This window comes from Amphiura filiformis, chromosome 2 (genome assembly GCF_039555335.1).
Source record: "Amphiura filiformis chromosome 2, Afil_fr2py, whole genome shotgun sequence".
In the NCBI taxonomy this organism is placed as follows: Eukaryota; Metazoa; Echinodermata; class Ophiuroidea; order Amphilepidida; family Amphiuridae; genus Amphiura; species Amphiura filiformis.
In genome coordinates, this window is record NC_092629.1 from 29297389 (window position 1) to 29303443 (window position 6055).

Consider the following 6055-nt stretch of genomic DNA (forward strand, 5'->3'; position numbering starts at 1 on the left):
CAAGAAAGCTGGCTACGCCCCTGTATATGGTCAAAGGTCACGGAATGAAATCAAAATGGAGTAGCTAGCTGTTTGGCAGTTGGAATATATTTGTGCAGAATATTCAAGTTATTTGTGATCCAAAATGTATGGATTTACATGTAGGACATTACAAGATGTTTACTACTTAATCTGAAACATGCTGTAGCAATTATAAAGCATTGAATGCTTGATTTCATATGACAATGCAGGTAGGACAATTTGTATGAAATGATTTGTATATTGATGCAGTATTTATACATGTACCTAATGTACTGTATGACATATTTGAATGTTTTAGTTTATATCTTTTCTAGTAAATCATACATGATTTTGACAGTAAATTAATGTCAATTAAATTACTAATTATCAGCTAATATGTGTCAATTAACTGATATAACCTTTATGTTAAGCTATTTGTTGTAAATAAATTACTTTGCTGGTAGCAATTGCTGGTAGCAATTGCAACAATTCTCGTTTCCTTTGTCTTTCTTATGATATTTTCATTTTCAGCAGATTCCTTACAGATCTCTAGTTACAGCCCCTCAAACATGAGTTTACTTCCTTTTGACTCAACCTGTACAGTTTGAAATTAAACAGGAATAGATTTCTCACCTTCTTGTCAAAAAAGGGGTTTATTTGATACTAAAAACATCTCAAATTCTTGATGGCACTTTTGAGACATCGTAAGACAGTCTCTTTGGCATGTTCGGTGCTTACACCAATATGATGGCATCATCCATAATAATAGTAATATGGTTTTGACATTCAACATGTTATTGTAAATTATTTAATGGCTGTGTCGACTCACCGTTTCAGTGATACCTGAGTTCAATCAAAACATATAATAAATCAGTGGCGTCATAGAATCGATCACTGCCGTTTAAGTATTTCTTATTGAATCGTATTTTGACAGCTCTTTCTTTATACATGAGTAAGTTTGTCTTCTTGAGGTCATATACATGAGATCAGTTAATGTGTACATTATATAATGTATTGTAAATCGCAGAAACCACTCCAAAAAGAGTGAAAATAAATCTTTCGCATAATGAAAATATGATCAACGATTTAAAAATGCACTAAAGCTAAACTATTCCAAGTTTATAGTGCCACCTATCTTGAAAGATTAAAAGTTTGGCTTTTGGCTAGTGGTCACTCCTACACTCTTTTGCCACTCTTTCACATAAAGCGAGAAATGATTTAATAATCGGTCCTCCTATTACCACGAGGTCATTTATTGCATCTCTTGACTACACTAGTTTGCAAAGAAATATCGCACTAGCCAAACGATCGCAAAACATAAATTTACAATTTACAATACATTATATATTGTCTTTGCAAATAGGTTCAGCATAATTATTTTGTCTACTTTTATATTCCATTATAATTATCTTACGAAAGCAATGTACAGTTATCTCGACTGAATTGAGTAATTATAGCATATATTCCAATTTAATATATTTGTGACGTCCCATGTAAAAAGGAGACACTTTTGTGCAGGATCGTAAATGGAGAAATAGCCAAAAAGCCAGGGGTAATTTTTTTACAATTTGGGTTTGTTGCGAATTTGGTGATGTTATTAATGTTTCAAATATTGTCTGATAGTTTCAGATCGGACTATAACTGCCATGTTGTATTTTTGAAACATTATTTTAAGGTAATTCCTACTCTCATCTTTTTCAATAATATTTTTTAAAGGCCGATATCTCAATTTCCAATTTTACAATACCATAACTTACAAACTCATAAAAGAGTAAATGAAACCTAACCATTTTCATTAGGGAAAACAGCGTTGTGGAGCAAAATATCTTTAAAAACCTCGAAATTGATAACCTGCCCAAAAGTGTCTCCTTTTGACATGGCACGTCTTTTAGTCTACATAGGACAGGTCACTACACTTAAACAAATACATATAAACAAATTGCCCTTTTGGCTAGAAATACCGGGACAAGATTGACAAAGTTGTAACGTACATCTTCATGAGCCACAAATAACAATTCTCGAGTGCTTCGCTCGCATTTGTTCCGGTAAAGTCATTTTGCGGGACGATTTGACAATTTTGCCCCATCTGACTCGTTGGTCACTGTATACCTCTGCACATAGATAACTGGAAGGATATAACATGCACAATAACATGTCCATGCTAATGTTTAGCAACATGATTACAAATGTTCCAGGTTTTTGGGTCGTTAAGTTCTCATAGGTCAAAATTGACACGTCGTTATAAATTTAGTAAGTCCTTTGACAAGGTTTTAACTTCGTAATGACCTATACGTCATCGTGTTAACAGGTGCAATACCGTTATGCTATTATCCGGGTATTTGTTTCAGCGTCACTTGAACACGAGGAGGCAATTTTCTTTACCGAAGTATGCATATTTTTCTTCCATTAAGAAGAGCAGACGAATAGGTTAATTTATTACACACATAATTGGTGGTCGTGTGAGAGTATAAGGCCACATTGTGTGGTATGCTTTGGAGTGACCACCACAATATTTCTCGAATTTCTATTCTCTGAACAAGTGTCCAATGGTGAGCATTTATAATAAACTCGTAATTCCAGATTTATTCACCGTCTTCATTGATCGAAATGTTAGTGATGATTGAAATGTTTTCGACATACGTTAATTACACGTCTTTAATGTATACGTCACTATGTGAAGCTCCGCTCAGTATCGATCGGCGAGTTAATACACGAATTGACGATAATTAATTGTTATTTTATATGTTTCACTTCTTTAGTAACATTTTTGTAAAAAAAGAATCCATTGTTTATGGGAATTATTGTTGCACTAATGCAAAAGCTTAGCCTGTTTTCCACTTTTGCACCATATTTTACCAGTTTAGCTTCAATATACAAAAACATTTCGCGCGCATTGCAAGCATTAACCATAAAGGTGTTGTAGTCACTATACTTCACGATTTTTCCCCAAACCTCGCCAACAAAGGAAGGCAGTTTCAATTTTGTTTACAGGGCCCGATTACAGGGTCATGATGAGTTTGTGGGATTCATCTCACAAGTGGACGAAGTTTTTTTCTTCACCTGCCCCCAGAAATAAAATGGTGCGCCCACAATTGCAGATCATATTTGTAAGTTCGAAAATTATCCTTCACCATTTTTCTACGCATCAACGTAGGCTATTGCTTGATCTCAAAGCGGCTATATAGTTAATATTTGATGCGATAAGGTGATTACAATTGCATCCGCACAATGGCTCTTAGAAAAAAAAGCATATCGGCTCTGAAATTTTGGATGAACCGATGGCGAAAAACCTGGTTTTTTACAATACTAGCTTCAATTTGTAGTGAAAATGAAATGGAATAGCGAGTGTCAGAAAGTTGAGAATTAACACAGGTAGCTACATGTTTAATTAACGTTTCGTGATCAAGATATCAATAATAAAAAAAAACCAATGTTTTGTCATGCAGGATTCTCCAAAATGTCCCCCATCACCCCCACCCCCATAAAAAAAACGAGCTTCTAACATTTAATTTGGTTCTAATAAAGGGTGACATTATTTCTTTAACGGGTTTGTAGCACAATAATTAAAGGAGAAATCACTTGGCGTGGCTTTATACGGGGCATACATGTGAAAAAATAATATGGAACGCGTTTTTGAACTTTGTTAACATGGTGCGTAAAAAGGATGAAAACGAAGGATTTTCAAACGGATTCTGACAACTTGAATAAACATAAAAAATAATGTAAAGCAACATCCAACGCAATAGCATTTCTTTCATGAGAAAACTTGATTTTAGATAACAAGATTATACGTCTTTTTTGCGTTTTTTATATGCTTCTTTATGAGCACAAGTGGTCGTTGCCAGGCGTCGGTAAAATGTTATAAATAAAAATAAACATATTCATCAACATAAACATACCGCATTGCTCAAGCATTGCTTATATCCCATACGCCCTCAATAGTCAAATCATCAATGACGTGCTGATAACCGAAACTATTCGCTACTTGCACGGTTCCGCCATTATGCACTATGTGCGGGAGAGCCTCGAACTGGCAGCATACATGAATGGGAATTGAACTAGTCATAACGTTCTGTGTAAGGTTACATAATTCTTCCTTTCATGTATGCTGCCAGGTCCAGGCTCTCCCCGCACATAGTGCATAATGGCGGAACCGTGCAAGTAACGAATAGTGGTGTCATGGATGTTTTGCACTCTCCAATGAATCCCATACCGCGACTGTGCATATAATTACCCACTAGTAATATATTGAGGCGTTTGTCGTAACAATTTGATACTAGACATGAAACTAAAACTCCTCATGGTACTAGGATTCACAACATGCTCATCTATCAAGTTATAGTTCTTTAACCCCAATACATTTGCACATTCATTGAATGACCTTTGAAAATTTGGGTACAAAACTCATACTCTAAAACTATGCCACTGGGATAAGGTCATTGTGGTCCATAGTGTGGAGAGGTTGTTTGTAGACATCTTACAGTGGCGTACCGTGACCGTTCCTACCGGGGGGGTTGCAAAAGGTACATCTTGCCGCACCTTCAACAACAGCCCGAAAAGGTTTACCCATTTTTCAGCCGGCACGCCGCTCAAGAATCTAAAAAAGGGTGGGTGATTGAGGATGCAAGAGTCACAAAAATGTTTGTACTCAAATTTGGTCAAATGTCTTCAGTTTTCATACTGGTCATGGCCTGCATTGATTTTCAATAATAATGTGTATCTTGCATATTCTGTCAGGTTTGGATCATATTTTATATTACATTTTCTATTTGTAATTCATGAAACAATAATTTGACCCAATAATGTCTTTTGCTTTTCTTTTTTCAATTCTATTACGTTTCCTTGGACTCCATAATAAATATTTAGTCTATATATTTTAAGGAGTTATTACCCGGCATGAGTTGTCTAAAACAGATAGACAAAACCATATGCATCACAACTGTTTCTAAATGTTTTGATATTGTCCATTACTAACGCAACTTTTGAGGTACTCTCGGGGCTTATTATTTATGTTTTCATTAGTTCGAAGTATGCACGTGGTTTACTACGGGAGAACAAAATCCTTAGCATATAATAATGCAATAACCTTTGGCATTATAGACATGTGAAATTTTAATTGCGAGATGACCCGTTGGGAATATATTAGAAATAATAGCTCGTACAAAGTAATCAGAAAACAGGAAAATGAGGCAACTTGTATATAGAGTACCCAACTTTAATTGAGACTAAAACATCTTAGTTCCGTAATTTCTACTTGAGTTATTGTTTCTTAGAAACATCTAACAAAAAGTAACTAACCCCCTTAAATAATGGGCATTATTCAAAAAGGGGCTATTGTATTACAAATCTGTTAAATGCGTTGGAAGCAGCATTAATTTCTACGCATTTTGACATTTGATACGATAGGACAGAAAACAATAAAACACCGGTCAATTTAATGTAGTGAGGTCCAGATTTGAAAGTCTTATTCTATAAACTGCTTTAAGGGTTCGAATAGCGACAATTGCACAGTATTTTTGTGGGGTCAAAATTTATTTGATATCAGACCGCATAAAATACTGTGCAGAGGGGGGGGGGCGAAACCTTAAGGATTTCAGTTAAATTTGGTATATACCATGTAGACTCAAACTATTCAAAGTACAATAATTGAATTCAAACTGAGTTTTTTAGAAATAAATAAACTGCTCACAAGTTTGCACATCATGCTTCATAATAATATAATTTATTTCGATAAATAACAATATAGCAAGTTATCTGAAAAACTGAACCGTCCGAAAGTTTATTGTCTTAAAAAGTCCTTTAATGTCACAGTTACAAAAAAAGACGCTACCCAGCAAAAACAAAAACGTTTCTAAAACGTTATTAACGTATTATAATTGTGTTTTGGTTTTAACCAAAATGTTTTGGTAACATTTAAATATCGGGTTATATAAAGATCACAAAAAGGGTTTTTTAACGTTTTATATGAAACACGACACAACGCTTTAAACATGTTGTCAAAAATTAATGTTTTTGAAAAATATATTTTGAGTAAACATTTTGTCAATACATAAAC